This window comes from Ammospiza caudacuta, chromosome 2, assembly GCF_027887145.1.
Source record: "Ammospiza caudacuta isolate bAmmCau1 chromosome 2, bAmmCau1.pri, whole genome shotgun sequence".
NCBI classification, from domain to species: Eukaryota; Metazoa; Chordata; class Aves; order Passeriformes; family Passerellidae; genus Ammospiza; species Ammospiza caudacuta.
The window spans coordinates 35,897,225-35,915,721 of NC_080594.1; the positions used below are offsets into that span (position 1 = coordinate 35,897,225).

The window sequence follows — 18,497 nt, forward strand, 5'->3', positions numbered from 1 at the left end:
CTTATTATAGATGTATTTCACAATGTGTGTAACTGTACACAAATAAAAATCTAATTTAATCAATACCAAACCCACATTTTCCAGCTAATGATACCAATAACTCTCCTTTGTTTTCTCTATTTATGTCAGTGGATACCTGAAAAAACAATTAATGCAATGTTGCTCTAGAGCTAAGGAAGTAAATTGACTTCCCAAGCTAGGGAATTTTTGCTGAAAATTTAATTTTCAGAATGACTGAATAAATAAGCCATTGTTATTTAAAAATTAAGCTTACTCATATGAAGCCTGACAAAGCACTGTCAATAACCTCTCCTAATAACTACCTTCTTCTACAAGAATATGCTGATCATAGAAAGGTGGTGATAAATAACATCCTGTTTGCTCTTCCACAGCAACGCCGTTACTCACCCATATTTATAACATGCCATTTACTAAAGTGTGCACGTTTATAGGCTCTCTGGAAAAGTCTGATAAGGACAGAGATTGGTGGCAGGCTATGCTCCAAATGACTCAAACTTCCTTGCTGCACTGACACCGGCTTTCAGCAAAGCTGGACCAGAGCACTCGGCATCCTTCAGCAGCTCATTTTCCGTGCTCTCCTTGAGCTTTGTGGCAGCGGGTACGAAAGGAATGCAAAGTCATGCTCTTGTGTGCTGCCCTTTGGCTTCATTATTTACTTTACACTCTTCTACCTGAATGCATCAGAAAAGGCTCTTTTTAAGACTTCTCCCTGCTTTTAGCAGAAGCTTGGTGTGTGGCACTGTTAGTCTGATCTAAGCTGGTGGGAGGGCCTGCTCGATGGCTTCACCAGGTGCTGGGCTGGAGGGGGCTCCTCACAGCCATGTTCTGAAAACCTTCCTTATTTACCCCTCTTTTTCCAATGCCCACCCACCCTGCCTTCGGCATGGCCATTCTTTAATTGCAGCCCAAGCTTAAATTCTTCCTGAAAGCATTTTTAGGCAGTTCCAGAGTTGCTTTTCACTTGTGAGCGCTGAATGTCAGCTTTGATGGCATATACATACCTAGCTTAGCAAAACATGTACATAAAAGAGGTAAAAAAGGGCTTTGTTGTGCTTTCAAAGCTTCAGCTCCTGCCAGTGCCATGGGAATTTTTCCAGAGTAAGAAATAACCTAAATAGCTATTCCACTACTGTCTGATACAGAGAATAAGAAATAATTATTAAGAATTAACTCATTGTAACTTCAGTGTGAGGACACTGTGGAGAGTCCACCAAAAGCAAACAGCAGAAATCCAGCCTGAAACTTCTACCAGAGCTGCCAAACTTTGGAAAGCTGGCCTGAGAGGTGGAACAAAAGCCATGCTGGTAATCCACTCTGCTGATAATGTCCTTCCATCCATAGTGTGGCCCCAAAACAATGCCATCAGATGGCCTTCCATCAAAAACAAATTTAGACCAATCTACCATATGTATTTCTCAGTCATGGCCTGACAACATACTGCAGTTATCCCCAGCAGACACAACTGTTTACATTTTACACACATAATTGGGTCTGGTTCAGTAACATTTTTCATTGGTGTGTCTGCCAAAATTATTAAGCTATTAGTACATGCTGAATCCGTGCCAAGCAAAATATTTGCCAATAAAATTGGCCTTATCTGTATAAATGCCAAAAAGGTTTGTGGTTTTTGGTGTGTGTATGTGTCTATTTTTAAGACTTTACTCCGTATACGTAAACGTTGAACAACATGACTGGACATTGATGTAGCATATTAGACTAAGATAGTCCAGGGTTTGGATGTGATCCTTGGGATCATGTCTTGTCTGCCATGTTTTCTGCTGCATAGAACCATAGGGTGGTTTGGGTTGGAAGAGACCATGAAGATCATTCAGTTCCAATCCTGCTGCCATGAGCAGGGACACTTTCTGCTAGACCAATTCGCTCCAAGCCCTATCCAACTTGGCCTTGAACACTTTCAGAGATGGGGCACCCACAAATTCTCTTCTCTGTTGCCACAGAGATGTATGGTGTCCAATAGTAAAATCCATGGAGGAATCTTCTTAAATCACTTCTTAGCAAGGTGTGAAGGACTAGACACCATATCCACACTGAACTTGTGGGAGAGGGAGATCCTTAAGCTGGAAGTCACTCCCCAGCATGGAACATTCAGCCCCATCTTTAAATATGAACCTGTAACACTACACAGTTCAGATTATCACAGCCACTCTGACATCTATCTTTCTGTCTAACACCCCAGACTATGTATTTAAATTCAGATTCAGTCTTCACTACTTACAAGGAATTACAGAAGTTTAGCTAGTTGCATTTTTTTTAATGCACAGCTTTTTAAAATCTTAATGTGTGTTGGTTTTGTGATTGGTCACAAAAGTAACCAGAGAAAGAGCAGTTTTGTTACTGGGAGGTAGATTCTTTTTCAGTACTATCTGCAGCTTCACCAACGATTCAGGCAAATGCTTTCTCAAAACCAGTTACTCACACTGCGTCTCAGCTTCCCAACTGAAGAGGAGGTGTGCTATGTTATTTAAAAATGCCTCTTTTTAAATCTTGTGGAGAGGAAAATCGTTTGTAAGTGGCAATTATTCAGGGAAATTTTCTCCCACCTCCTCAGGAAATAGGTTGTTTACTGTAATATTCTCAGTCATTCTTATTCAGACCTTCAAAATGTGAGTCCCTCAAACTCTCCAACTCCTTGAGATCTCTCCTTCCTGGCAGCCCATTCCTGGGAAGCAAAGAAAGACCTGAACTCACACACACTTAGGCAGGGGTTACTGTGGCTTAAATTTATGGGGAACAGGACTGATTATTAGTATTGAGCCTTCTGTGAGGTAAAAGAGCAATGTTGAGATAAAGAACAAAAGCACAAGCTTTACTCTTCAGTGTAATTGGACATCAAAGATGGACACTTGTATTTATTTGGGTTAGAAGGTGCATTATCAACAAGGCAAAGGTAGATGACAGAACTTGCAAATCTGTGACACGATAACATCAGACCTCAGTTAAAATGATGAAAAGGAGGCAAATTTTCCACCCTCATTAAAATGTCTGTGGTATAAGTATCTTCATGGGATTTACAGGTGCAATTCATCTTATCCTAATGCACACATATAAAATACATCAGCTAAGGAGCTCTGCAGAAGGCTATTTCCCTTCACTGACAGAAGATAAAGTCCAGAGTGACTAGCCAAAATGTGGATGCTTGCACTGCTGAGAGCTAAAATACAAGGCATGGCAATTTCAACTTCTATGAATTGCCAAGTGGTTATGATTTTTTTTTTAATCTGCTTAATTTCTCAGGTCCCAAAATTTTGATGGATCTTTTAATACTCAACAAGCCCACATGAGTAATTCAACATCTGGGAAGATCAACATGCCAGTAAATTATTAGTTTATTAAACTGAAAAAACATATTCAGTTTAAAATCTCCAGATAATGTGCTTCCCTGGAAGGAGCACACAAATCTATGAAATACAGGACTTCAAAATCAAGTTCAATCCTTCTATATTTTTAAAGACCATACTTTGAGAAGCACAGGTTTTCATATCACCATATTCTGGCATTTTTAGTGCTTTTTATTTCATTCTAGTCTCCTTTTTTTTGGGTAATCTATGCAGAGTTGCACCAATTCTCCACCCTTTGCATAACATCCCCTTAAAAGCCATTGAGTATGAAAGAACAGCAAGTCGGCCTTGACCTCACCTTCTCTGTATTTGAAAGGGGGCCTTTATCTTAATGTTCTCAAGCTGTGTGTCCTGCTTTGATTAATACACCCATTAGCCCATTGCTTCTATTTTTTTTTCAATCACTCAGCATACAACACTCATCAAGAAGCCTTAAGGTTAATTTTAAATGATTTTTCCATATGGTAACTAAGAGACAGCATTCCTGCAGCACTGGCTGTGCAGCTGCACAGGGTAAGGTGGTGGACTTTGTCTTCAGGGATGCAAAGAACAGTTGGAATCAATGAACTTAAGCATCTTTTCTGACATAAATGGTTCCATGAAGACACCAAGGCAGTGTTCACACCTACGTGGCCTTTGGGCAACATGAGGTTCAAGTCCATCTCATTCAACCTGGCTGATGTATCTAGGTATTAAAATAAGGATTTTATTCCACTAAAGGGTAAAGACAGAATGGAAGTTCCTGAGGGTGGTTTCCTCATTAAGATCTATAAATCTCCTCTGGAAGTGACTATATCTTTATCCAAGGGATGCAGGAAATAGGATTAATCTCACAAGACAACTGCCTCTTGCTAGTTTTCTAGACTCTCCTAATGTATAGAAAATAAAAAATTACACTTTTGTATTCAATTTGGCCATCCTGCCTTATTTGTTCACTGAAGATGAGAGGAACTGAACACTTAAAATTCCTTTTCTTTACGTAGTTTAAAAGAGACACTGAGGGTTTTTTTATGTGAGATGTACTGCTGAAGTAGTGAGAAGCAGGGTGATCCCAGGCTGCAACTCACCTATTCATTATTTTACTGTACTGTGAAAAATGGAAATCCACTGTTTCTTGTAATCAGAGAGGGGTTAGTGAAATCCTATTAAAAATGGTTATAAAATTTCTATGGAAAAAAAAAAAACAACACAGGATGGTTTAGCTGGAAGGGACTGCTCTTGAATTGCTCTCCTATGGGTCACATCTCTACTTCTGGACACATCTCTTTCCTCTTGTTTAGTTCCCAAGGGCTATGCAGCTGCTCTAAGAAAGAAGATACCACCATTCATGCAAGAGATGATAATCCTTCATCACTTACACCTTTCCACCCTGACAACTGCTGACCATGGCAGGAGCAACACAGAAAGGAACTGCCTTTATTATATATAATTTTTTTTTTTTAACATCAGTAGAAAATAAAGCCTTCCACCTGCTATTGTGCAGCTGAGTTTCTAATCTCTGGTGCCAGCATGACTGCTGGGAGATGACCCTCAAGCGAGGGGAAACAGGGTTAGGCACGCAGGGGCAGGACAGCTGTGCTGATGTGATGTGACACACACGTCTCTACAGCACCCAGTAAAGATATCCCCAATTGTTAATTGCTGGGCAACATTCATTATTTCCCCCATGAGCAGCAACTCTGGACTGCCTTCAGCACGCTGGCATAGAAACTAACATCAAAATTATTTCACTTGCTTTTCCTATGGAAATACACAGTATTCAACTTTTCTTTTTAGAATTTTAATTTTTTTTTAATGATCAACCATAACGAGGTGGCAATAAATCCCAAAGGACAACTCCACCTATCATTGTTGGCTCCAGGTAATGGTGGGACTGATAAAAGAAATAGAGTATGAGAACATGGAGCCATTGATAAACTGATAATGAGTGCTGCTTATTAAGTACTTTTCCATGTGTTTTCTTTTATTTAGAGTCCAGGCCGTAAATAGCAATTTGTTTACTTTATCAACAAAACAGTCTGCAAGGCCTTTTGCAGACCAAGTAGGTGAATGCTTCCAGATCTCTCTGCAGTTCTTATTTTTCTGGTCAGAACTCATTTGTCTGCAGAAAATTTGGGTTACAACCAGAGAAAAGTCGCATTCAATTTATGCACAAATCCAGACACTAAAGGACTCAGAAGGTGCTGAACATCTACCAGGTTTTTATGATTACCAGGGGCCTCTGCTCTCCGGACAACTAAACCTGAAATATTGTGACAGCCAGCATGGGTGACAGAGGAAGGGATAGTAGGAGCTGAATGTCTGGATACCAAAAGCAAAGGTAAAGAATCAGTGCCATAGGCTGTCAGTAGTGAGATAATTTTGCAGCTGAAAGCAGTGACTTAGGCTTACTTTCAGACATCAGCTGGAAACTAACCTCAATTTTCTTATCTATAAAATAGGTCTAATTCTATTTGTCTTCCTCTAGGGGACCATGGCGCCTTTGGGTTGCTAATGTTTTTGGGTGCTCCAGGCTTCTTAGGAAATATGAGCTACCCAAGCAGGAGTGGAAGTGCAGTGAGCACAGGTGCACTCTGCACTATACAATATGTATTTCATCCATATAGGATGCTAATGCCAGTTTAGAGAGGAAAAGGAAGTCCTTAGAAGATATTTTTTCTGAATTAGCAAAGATTATAAGGGTATAGCAGAGTTTGAAAGAATTCCAAATGAGGAATCAAACCAGAATTTATTTGGTTATAAAAATCCCCATGAATCTTTAACAGGAATGAGTGTGAAGACTATCCCTTGATTTAATTATACATTTGTTCATTATTTATGTAATATTCTGACCTACCCAAACCTTTTATTTGCATGTGTAGTTCTTTACTTAAAAGAGTGATTTTTTCCAGCACTCCAAACATAGGTCCATTTTAAAAATTGGTGTCTCCATACGTGATAAACAAGGTATTGGGAGGGACTCAGAGGATAAGTTAATGCACCTATTTGTACAGCACTCTCAGGCTGGTTTAATGGTTATGGATGAGGATAGATGTTTCCAATGCTAGGATATGCCACGGTGAAGCCACATCTAGTCCAGAAAAAGTTTTGGTGATGGAGTTTTGGAAATGGATAAAATTTTTTGTGAGGATAGAGTTAAGTTTCACCATGGCAACTGTATGGTGCTACACTTGTCTTCCCAAGAAACAATTATGTGTGATGGAATCCTCACTTCTCAGGGGTAGCCAAACATCTGATGGAAGTAGTACACGGGTTTCTTATTTTGTTTTGGTTTGCCTGTTAAATTATCTATATCTGAACTCATGAGCTTTTACAGTTTTACTCTTTCAATTCTCTCTTCCATCCCACATGGGGAAGTGAGCCAGCAGTTGCGTAAGGTTTAGCTGCCTACCAGAGCTAAACCACAACAGTGGGTTAACCTTGAAAATGCCATGACTCAAAGTAACAGTAATGGCCACCTTGAAAAACCATAAGAACGCAGAACTTTATCTAATGGCCAGGCACACAGTCACTTTCAAAGTGAAGGGATTTTAGCCCCTTCCTCCAGTGAGTATAACCCATGACACTTGCCATCTAGTGTCCTTACCAGCATCTGCCTACAAGTGTATTCCTATTAGTGGTTACTATAATATGCCTTCCATTGAGTTCTTATTTTATATATATATACTCCTGCTGAAAGGAAGGAGTCCAAACTATTGCAATGTGGACTAGAATAAACTCTGGGATGTTTCAATTTATTTCCTTAAAATGTTTCCTCTGTGACACTGTAAGACTACAAATCTCCCTCAGATCACACTCGTCACTTGCAAAATAGTAATAACATTTCTTAACAAACACACTTTCCTATCCATTTCCTTTTATACAGAACAAAAACATTTAGGGATAGGGAGTCTAGTATTTAGTGCAAAAGCTCTCACACTAACTCACATTACCAGATAGTTTCATAAAAAATTGCTAAGTGATTAAGGTGTAAGCATATGACAGAAGCATCCCTAGATGCTCCTGTTTCCAAGAAATTTAGCTGCTGGAAACTTTTAGAAATATAAAAGTACATTTAAATCCACAGCAATGATACTCAGTTTGAGTTTTGACAGAAGGTTTTAGGTATAGTTTTAGCAAAATCTTTTTTCCATATCAGATAAAGTCCCTGAGAAATCACTCCTATCTCCACACTGACATAACTTCAAAATGCCACACACGAAGCACTCCAACATCATTAACTGGTGTGCAGTGTTGATTTTTATGTTGCAAATTTGATTGAAAACAGAAGTTTATCAGTGAAATGCTGAAATAGCCTTGAATATGGGGAAGTGAATGAGTATAATTGCTGATGGGTTCTTTTTATTATCAAGGAGTCTTGATTATAGCTTCATAGACTTAAATTATGGCAAATCAAGGACAAGATCAATTTACTATCTAAGCAAATATTTATGTGAAGCTGGAGATTGGCATATATTGATCTGTTTATAAGGACCATAATTCTTGCTGCAAAATGCATTGGCATTGAGAAGTGCTCTCTTCTCTACATGCTTCCTCAAGAGCAAGGAGCTGAAAGTCATGAATCAAAAAGAAAACATAATTTGGAAAGTCAGAGGGCTCATCCCAGTCAAATGCAGCTGCAAACCCAAGTCACTTATTACAGACAGTCCTTTAGATGGAGACTGATTAATGCCGAGTTGTGCATTGTAGATAAATTGATAAACAGTTCTTATAGTAAGTTAGAAATCCTGCGGAAAGGACAAGAAAGTGCTCAGAGCATCTAAGTTGTCAGGCTGGCAAGTATTGATGGGCAACATCAGCCAAGGCAGACCATCAGCTGCAACATCCCGAGTCTGCCTGCATTTGCAAGAGGTCACTTCGATATGAAGTAGAAGAGTGTTCCTAACTTGTGGGATGAAGAAGGATCCCTGTGAAATTATGACCAATCCCAACAAAGGCTGCTTTTGTTGGAGGAAAAGGCGAGTGTGGGGGCAGGGAAGAGAAGAGGTCAGATTATCTTTTGTTGCATTTGACAGTTGAAAAGGCCCTGGTGAATAATTACCCTTAAAACTAACAAACAAGGATAAAGAGAAAAAATGCATTAAAAGAGAAGAAAAAAACCCTTGACCTCTCCCCAGACACAATAGATCCCTTTGAAATAAAAACAAAATAAAAATAACTCATAGGGGAAAAAAATAACTTAATTTGACTTTCCTTTCTACTTTTGGGAAGTATACATACATGCTCACATATATATATATACACAATTGGCAGTCTCCCCCTGTCACAGTTATCTTAAGCTCTTCTATACTTGATCTATTCAATAGCAAAGCCTATGCAAAATGCAATAAAAAAAATCAAGGGAAACTCCAGCAGCAAAAAGAGCACCCTTGGTTGAAGGCTCTGTTGGTTTAGCCACAAAAGAACAATTCCTGGTGAAAGTAGTTGTCACCTGTTTTGCATACTCCTTATTTTGCTCTTAATTGGCATTATATGGAAACTTATCTACAAGGCCATGGGAACCAAGAAGCATCCCTTACCCCCTCCTTCTCTGAACAAGGAGAACCCAATTAAAGCACAATTATCTCTCTTCTGCTATTAGCATCCTCCAGCAACAGAGACACACAGATAGGAGAAGCACTGTTAGTCTGACAGCAGCCACCTTTTCTTATGAAAATTTTTGCAAAGGTCATAAAGAAAATAAAGGAGACAAAAATGGTCCAGGCTTTGGTGAGCTGAAGGACAGTATTTTTTTTTAATTATTTGATCTGGATTTCCAGATGATTTTCTAAATACATTTATTTTCACCAGGGAGTAACTGACCTAAGACTGAAAATGCACTCACTGTGTTTGGAGGCAAGCCTGGAAAAATAAAGGAGATGGCCAAAGAACAAGAGGAAAAATAGACACAGGTGTCTTCCCAGAAAGTCCAAGCTGTCTCAGAAAGCTGTGAAATTGACAATTCCTCTAGCAGGACTATGGAAAAACATCTCAGGGGAAAACAAACAACCATTTTTCAAACTGAAGCCCGGTCACTCCTAACTCCATATCCTGCTGCTTAACATTGCAAATCTACAGCCTACATCCTGCATCCCCGACATGGATGGTCAGCACTCCAAGATGATCATGACTTGGAAAGGGGTCCAGTGACATGATTCGTGGGTTTTCTGGACACAATCTTTGAGGTGTCCTTGGAGAATGAACACCCACCACTGTTCTCAGTTACATAGGTGCCTGGCTGTGACGGACTTCAAAGACAGCTCTGCATACCCTCCTTATCAGAAGCCATCCCCAAGTTGGCAAACATTTGCACTACCACTCATCCTGTCTCATCAGCAGCTACTAAGAATATGTATGTGTCAGGAAACATCATGCATTTAATCACTTCAGCAAGTCATGCCATCACAAAGCAATTTGTATCCCAGTTGATTCCCTCAGTTTCCCTCTTGGATGACAACTACAGGCTTTAAAATACTGAGCAAGGAAACAAACAAGCTCACCTATTTTTCTTCCTTTTTTTAATTCTTTGGGATATTCCTCTGCTGTATTTCCAACATTTAACAGATCCAGTTCACATCTTTTGTTGAAGAAGAATGCAGCATGTCCAGGCAGAAAGCTGAATACTCCTCTTAGAGGTGCCCCAGAGGTGCCTGTCTGCTGCCCCAAGGTCTTGCCAGATAATCTCAATGTTAACCTTTTTAGGAATTTCAGTTTTACACTCATTGCAAGTACTTGCAAATTGATTTAATTTCCCAAACAAGTTAATAGCATAATGCCTGGAAGGATGGTTTTTAGGATGTCATCAGCTCTTTGACCCCCTACAGCAGATCTCCTCCTTTCTTCTCTGGAGAGCTCAATGCTGCAGCTACACACTTCGCTTGTCCAAAGAGAAAACCATGTCAGTGCACACGTGCTGTTTGCTTTTGTCATGGCACACACGGTTTTTGCTTTTACCATGGTTGGCCAGTGCAGTGAGATGGAGACAGACAGTGTCCCTTCTCCAAGAGCCAATGGAACAGAACTGGCTGTTGTAGACTCTGTACATAAGCAGGGCTATTGAAAACAGGAAAAACAGTTCTGCCAGTGGATTTATTCCCAGATTAAATGGAACTTCTGCTAGTTGGGTAAGTGTGTTAACAGATCACCAAGGACTGGTACGGAATTGGTTAAAGAAATCAAAAGATCAAACAAAGGGCAACAATGTGAAAATTATGCCACTGCATTTAACTACAAAAATAAAAAACTTTTCCCTGTGTCCTACTACCATCTAATACCCAGAGGCTGCTCTGAGAGCAGTGGAGCAGGATGAGCAAATCCTTGTCTTGTAGCATAAAGATGAAACCTGCAGGGAGACAGCTGCAGTGGAAAGGATTGAAATTAATGTCAAGCAATAGATGAGATTTTGGTGGAGATTCTGATGAGATTTATTGCTGAAAATATTTTCCCTGGCAAATGTCACATCATTAAAATTTAAAAAAACACCTGCAATAGAATTAGGAAAATAAAGAGAAACTCAAAATCACTGTCCTGATAAATGGCAGCTTGAAACTCAGTCCCCAGGCTCTCAGGGTCAAAGATGGTCTTCTTCATAAGGAAGTGTGCAGAAGTGCTAAAATGTGGTTTCAGATCCTTCCACCTCATCAGGTCCATCATCTGTGACTCCAGAGCACATGTTTTATGGACAGTAAGGATATTTTGCCAACATCTGGCAGGGTGTGGCTGAGTCTAACTGGGAACAGCCTTTGGAGCAAATTCTGCAGCTGAGCACATCCCAGCAGAGCCACATCATTTATACACAGTCTAATATGGGTGAATTAAGATCCTGTAAATATAAACAGTATATTTGGCATTTACCTGTTGAAGAAGCAAGCTCCTTGGGGAGTGTCTTCTATGCCATCCTTGATGGGACAGCCAGAAGAATTATTCCTTAATGCCTGGTAATTACACATGAAAGTGCCAGTTCCCTTGCACAGACAGCAAAAAATGAGGATTGCAGGTGAATTGTATGTTTGCCTCAAACAGGACAGCAAATCTGCTTAAGGTTGGCCAAGCTAATTTTTATTTTCTCAAAAGGATTGAATGGTCTGTAGGTCTGAGTGCATGCCTCAGGCACGCACCTACCTGCCCCTCCCAATAAGTATCTTGCATTTAGTAATCCTTGAAGAAAACAAATTGTTTTTATCATGCAGGGATGAACAATCCTCCTTGAGCCAGATGCCCAGCTCAGAAAAACATTTCTCCAGTCTTTGGATTCTCTGTACTTGGGTTGCTGTTCTCATAAGCACTTTTGTTTGTTAGTCCAGCTAGATTTGGAAGATCCTTGTGAGCACGGTTGCATGGAACTTGTCTTTTTTGAGCTGGCCTGTAATTCAGAGGTGCTGATATCTCTATTAAAACCCAGTGTAGCTACCTTTACCAACAATACCATGTTAGGTTAATATACTGGCAATATACCAATAGTGTAAGAGTTACCTACACACATAGTATTTATGTATATTGCTAATATTACTAGCACTACACATGTTCAGAATGGTAGTTTCACCTCAGTCAGACTATACCATTCCTGATAACAGGTTAAGTCTGATAAAATAAAGAACTTATTTCTCTGCCTAGACCAGGTAACAGCTGTGTCTGCTTGGCAGAAAGAAGAAAATAAACTATTCAAAAATTAGCAATAGAGCAAATTTGCTCTACTTACCAAATTGTTGACTGTCCATTGTTATCACTGGTAACACTGTGCTGTTATAAGAAAATGGAACTGGGGAAAAATCTCACCTGTGGAAGCATATTTTAAATTGTCTTCTGTACTTAAGCCTGTCCTTCAATGTAGGGCTTAATAGGATTCCTCACAGGAGCTAAACACATGTTGAACAATTTTACAGCAACAGTACTCAAGGGTGCTTTCTTGTACCAGGTGAAGACAGATTCTGTAACTCATTTTCAATTATTTTTCCATACTTCTGTTGTTTAGATTACCCTGTTGCATAGAAATTAATGCCCCTACTCACTTTGTTTTTTGTTTTGCCTGACGACCTGCAGGGGCTTCTTAACCCCAGTGAGAATGTACACAAAATACAAACTTCCCCAGCAGCAGAGTTGAGGATAGTCAGACACAGTTGCAAAATTAGCATTAAAATGGGATGAAAAAGCTCTGCTTTTTCACACAGAAACATTTCATGCTCTCCTGCAAAATGGAAAGTATGCTTATGTGCCCCAAAGCAAATTTTGCTCCCTCACTCCACTGTCACCTCACCCTCAAAGTCAATGTCTAATGAGAATCTGTAAATTAAAACAAGCCTAGATTGGCACAGATGGAAAATTTGAAAGCTTTGCCATGAACAAGTGAATTTACCTCAGCTATCATGAGTAAGCAAAAGCATCTTCCAGTGCCTAAATGGGCTACAGCAGAGTTGGAGAGGGACTTTTGACAAGGGTGTGGAAGGACAGGACAAGGGGAAATTATTCAGACTGATAGAGGGCAGGGTGAGATTAGATATCAGGAATAAATTCTTCACTATGAGAGTAGTGAGACACTGGCTGTGAAGATGTCGGTCCTCCGTCCCTGGAGGTGTTCAAGACCAGGCTGGATGGGGCTTTGAACCACTTGGTCTAGGGGAAGGTGTCCCAGCCCATAGCACAGGGCTGGAACTAGACAGTCCTCATGGTGCCTTCCAACCCAAACCATTCTGTTAGTCTATAAATTTATGGTTTTATGAAAAGAAAACTGAGATGATAATTCCTGCATGCAAAGATGCCTTGAGTCCTCAATAAGTTAGCTCTCTGTTCCATGGCTGTGGGTGACAAACAAGGGCTTGCACACAGTCCCCAGTGGTGGCACGTGGCACCACGGGCTCTGCTGCTCAATCAGGGCTGCAAAGTAAGGGGTGTCACAGAGCTTTGGCCATGGCACAGAGGGGTTCTGACCAGCTCTAGGACGATGGCACAGTGCTTATAGGAGCTACACATCTGCTGCAAGGGGAAGATATGCAGGCTTGGAGAGGGAACTGAGGATGCACAGCTCCCACTGAGGCACCTGTGCTGTTTGCAGTCACTGGCTGTGACAGCAGCACACACGAGCTGTGTGGGCCTCGTGCATGGCACTGTTAGATAGGTCTATAAAGTACATTATGAGATCATCCAGAGATACACAAAGAAGCCCTGAGTGAAACTCTGTAAGACCATAAAAGCAGTAAAACTGTGCCAGAACATTGGGATGGCTCAGCCTCTTCATGAAGGTGGGGGGTATGGCTAAAAGCTGTCACACTTGCAGGCTGTGGATTAAGCCTATGTCATTATGCTCTCCACATAGCACATAGTTTTCAGAAGGAAAATGCTATGATATTTTGGTGTATTTGTTAAACCTAGGAGATGAGCAATAAGTATCCCCATTTCTCTGAGATACACTATATCTGCAGCTAAAGGCAATTCCCCTGCTATGAAGTTCTCTCTCTTTCCAGAGTAATGATGGGATCTTTGTTATTTCTTTGCTTTTGTGTATCGGTTCTTTGGAGGGTGTGAGATCACATCTCTTGCGTGTCACAATAGGAGGAAAAAAACTGGGCTGAAAATCCAAAGCAAAAGAAAAGCAAAATCTAATGTGTCCAAGAAATGCATCTGCAATTCACTTGCAAATCTAAACAGGGAGAAAATGATTGACAGACAATGTACAAACAGTTCTTGTAATAAACTTTTGAGTTCATACTGGTTTCTACAGCCATCCCCCAGCTGCTGCATACTCCACAGTCAAGTTGGTAATTACAGCCTTCCTGTTGTTTTCCAGTTCCTCCTCTGCTAAATAATGGAAGAAGAAAGGTTTAGGGAAACTGATGCACTTGACAGCAAAAATAAATAAGGAAATGAATACATAACTAACTAAATAAATAATTAATCCAGTCATCTCCAAGACAAGGCTCTTCTATCATACCTCTGGTACCTTGAGCCAAACTTCAAGGGTTATTCAAGAAAAATGATGATCTGGCACCTCAGAGAATAAGACATAAGTATCAATGCTTAATTAACACTGCATGACATTAATTTAAATAAATAGAACCTTTTAGAAGGATGTCTCTCTATATTGTGGGTTGAAACAAGATGCCTTGTGGGAAGAATGACAAGCTCCCTAGGATTATGTAACATCTGTATGGTTATAGCACCTGGAGGCTTTGAGTGTATCATGAGCACAACATGTTAGATGCTGTATAAATATACAGTTGCTGAAGATGCTTATCTTGGATTTGTAGTGTAAACAAGAAGACATGCCATGCAGTTCTGGTGACAGGTTGATCAAGGCTAAGAAGACAGGGGACCTAAGGAAATTTGAAAACACATTCACAATATTTAGCAGTTTCTAATTTGTTGGAACAAGGGGATTTTTACGAAAACTTATTCCCAAAACTTTATCAATGTAAAGTGCTTGCAAAAGTCCCCAAAGACATAAAAGTTGCCTTATGGTTTAACAGGAAAATAGAAAGGAAAAGAGTGCACAGGTTGCAGCAGAATAGCATGACAGTCAGCAACAACAATCAGTGTTTTCAAGCTGGGTACCAAATACCAACTACCTAATGCCATCTTTCCTCACCTGAGTAAGAGCAGTCTGATCAGCAATGAGGTACAGTTTCCACTGAGAGCTGCAGGAGGACAGCAGCTCCAAAAATCATCCTCTTTCCAGATTAATGTTGGTGGCTTCTGAGGAACACTCTATATCCCCTGAGGCATGTTGTTACTTTTAATGAGACAGTAAAATAACAGACCCTGTTATTTGTACTGTTCATATTCCTCTTGTGTGTGCATTGAAGAGGGACAAAAAGGTGTTTAGAGGGCTGGAGACCTTCTCCTGTGGAGACAGGCTGATGAAGTTGGGGTTGATCTGCCTGGAAAAGAGAAGGCTACAGGGAGACCTTAGAGCCCCTTCCAGAACTTAAAGGGGGCTATAAAATAGCTGAAAGAAGGACTTTTGACAATGGCATGGAGGAACAGGACAAGAGGGAATGGCTTCAGTCTGGCAGAGGTCAGGTTTAAATTGGGTATTAATAAAAAATTATTTCCTGTGAGAGTGGTGGGGCACAGCCACAAGCTGCCCAGAGAACTGTGACTCCTCCATCACTGGAAGCATTCAAGGCCAGGTTGGATGGGGTTTTGAGCAACCTAGTCTAGTGAAAAGTGTCCTTGCCCATGGAAGGGGGTTTGGAATTAGATTATCTTTGAAGTCCTTTCCATCCCCAAACATTCTATAATTCCAAGACTTTGCAGATAGTATGGGACCAGCTAGTATGGCATACCTTTGAAGCAGCTCTGGAAAGACTCCTCGAGGGGAAAATGTGCCTCATAGCTGGCATGACTGACTCCACTATCCAGTTGGACATAACTGGGGAAAAATACTGTGATTCCTCAGGAAATAACTGATTTGGATTCTATTATTGACTCTTGACCTTATGTCACTACTCAGATCTCCTGGTAGCAAAAAGGTTATAAAATGCATCATGGTTGTAAAAAAACTGCATTTTGAAATGAGTAGCATTTTGTAATGAAAAAGTCTTCAGATTACATTGACGAGTAAGAATTCACCTTCAGTAAAAAGCTATTTAGATATGTCCTCTAAAATTTTTGTCTCTTAATAGAGAGCTTGTCATGTGCAGCAACTCCCAGAAATTTGAGAAGTTTTACTTTAGAGATTTCCTCGTCTTTTCCTTACTCCACTCAGCTTTCTGTCACCTCATTATACTGTTACCACTTACTATGAAACCTTGACTTTGAAAACACTTTTTCTCTTTTTCTTTTTTCCTTTTTCTTTCTCTTTGTTTTTTATGCCTAGTCATCTTGCAGTGAGATCTTTCTCAGGGTTAACTTTTTGAACTCTTGCTACAGACACAACATTTCAGCTCACACCAGCCCTAATACTTCCCTGCTCATGGCAGGAGGGGATTGGAATTAAATGATATTTATGGTCTCTTCCAAACCAAACCTTCCTATGATTCTAAGATTATGGAAAAGAAAAAAAAAAAAGCAATTTAATTCCTTATAGGAGTACATGGTTTCTCCCTAAGGAGTAATGAACAAAGTCCAGGACATGACTCGTAGGCAAAATTTTCATGCTTTGGGAACTGCCTCTTCTTTCTTATGCCAGTATCTGTGTAGTGTTGGTGATTAAAGCACTGGTGTTCACTAATCACTTTCATTCTGACTTGCAAGTACACATAATTCTGCATTAATTTAATTTAAATATCACTTTATATTCATGGCTTTGACTTTTAGAACTCCTCCTACTGTACTTGTAGTTTTAATATTAACAGACATTTCTTTCTCTCCACTCATCACTCGTATCAAGATTCCCAGGCTGAGGTGAACATTTGCTGCTTCTTTATATGGCAAGAGCCACAGGTGCCCCAGCTCTTCAGTTCTAGGTGAAAAGTTCTTAAATATCAGCCCTCAGCAACATTCTCCAAGAAAGTGTGTTTTGATTTGAAAGGCAACTAGACAATCTCCAGTGGTCCCTGCCAGCATCAAATATTCCACAATTCGTTGATTCATGCTTCTGCTTCTCTACCATTTCCTTGTAATGTTCTGTCTACTGAATAGCCCCAGCTTGCTTGACATGTCCCAGCAATGATCTCCAAGCAACCTTTCCTCTTGATCACTGTGGACAATGCCACTATCCTGTAACCTTGATTATCATCTTCAACTCATGTTCCTGTCCACTCCAGATGCCACTTCCCAGTTATACTGAGGCTACACATACATTCAAAGTATGTTTTGTGTATCATACTTCAAATAATGCCTTTGCTTGCTCTCTACCCATCTAGGTAAATCTCTTATCTCAGACCTTATCTTTAAACATGTCAATTTCTGCAGAATTCCTTCCTTTCACTTACATCACAAGGGTAAATTTGCCCTGATGATATTCCCTGGATACAAAGGCCATTTTTCCAGATATAGCATTGAGTTTCCTTCCCCATTTCTCTCAAAACTAGGCTGTCTGCATCCGATCAACCCATGTGTTTTCCATGATCTATGCACTGGATTTTCAAATGAGTGCTTTTGTATTTTCTTTCATGCTGATCTCCATAAACAGATATAAAATTACCTTGCTAGTGACTTTCTTTCTCTGCAGCAACATCTAAAATTCTCTGACAAGGACTAGGTTGCAAGTGTGCTATTAGCATTGCCTGTCATACTGACCAGCACTTTCTCATCACATCCAGGGGTCTCCTCTGTGTGTCACTATCCATAGCTCTTGACTTCTACTAAGACGTAAGTAATTTCATGCAGAGAATGTCTGTTTCTAGAGTGCCTGGCCCAGCAGAAATGAATCCATGACTGAGACTGTGATGCAAATTATCCTTGTCAGCTAATAAAAATAGACATGGGTCAACAATAGACCCGTTCTAGAGAAATTAGTGAAATTCCTCATTACTCCAATTAGGGAAATCTCCTCAAGAAACATTACAAATATCATAATTTTATTTTAAACAACAAAACATGATTAAAACATCCCAGGTACTGGAATGAGTACTCACTTTTGGTAGTTGCCTTCTAAGAAATATCTAGGAACAATCCATCAAATGCTTCTTGTAGGATACTGTTTTAACGTAGACGTGTTATTCTCAGTCTACCTGAAAAATATACAGACATAAGAAAAAAATCAGTGTTTTGTTCAGTGATTTTTAACTTATTTGCTACAGAAAAAGAAATTAAAACAACTACTTACTGTTATACAGGGTATCTAAAACAGTCATTTATACATATGTGGTTCCTGCTGTAATATCACATCAGTACTACTAGGGTATGCTTAGTTAGCTCACAGAAAGAAATGCATTTGTTAAATACAAACTAAGATTTTTTTAAACAGCACTCAGAATTGGTGCCTGTCCTTGACCAACTGTGCAAACATCCACATCCTCTTTTTGGCAAGCCAAAAGAGTAATTCATCAATTCCTCTACTGGAGGTTCAAGAGTTTCCAATTAACACAGTAGTTGTTCCTTTCCTCTTCTGTGTTTTCGCAGGCTTCAGAAGGTAAAAATAAATTTATTTTTTTTTTTAGTTTATATGGTTATCCCAAATATCTAGTTTCTTCTCTTCCTTTGTTAGAGAGAAATGGCTGAGATCTTCCACAGATGATCTGATCTTTCTGTTTCCACTTT

General features: G+C 39.8%; 1 protein-coding gene across 1 annotated transcript in view; it reads right to left on the bottom strand.

Moving 5' to 3' along the window:
- The window catches only part of TENM4 (teneurin transmembrane protein 4), a 387,133-nt gene extending 369,182 nt beyond the window's left edge, over positions 1 to 17,951 (bottom strand). Inside the window, exon 1 of the mRNA XM_058800438.1 lies at positions 17,873 to 17,951. The gene's annotated coding sequence lies outside the window, so the exon portion shown is untranslated. The remainder of the gene's footprint in view (positions 1 to 17,872) is intronic.
- Between the last annotated feature and the right edge of the window lie 546 nt (positions 17,952 to 18,497).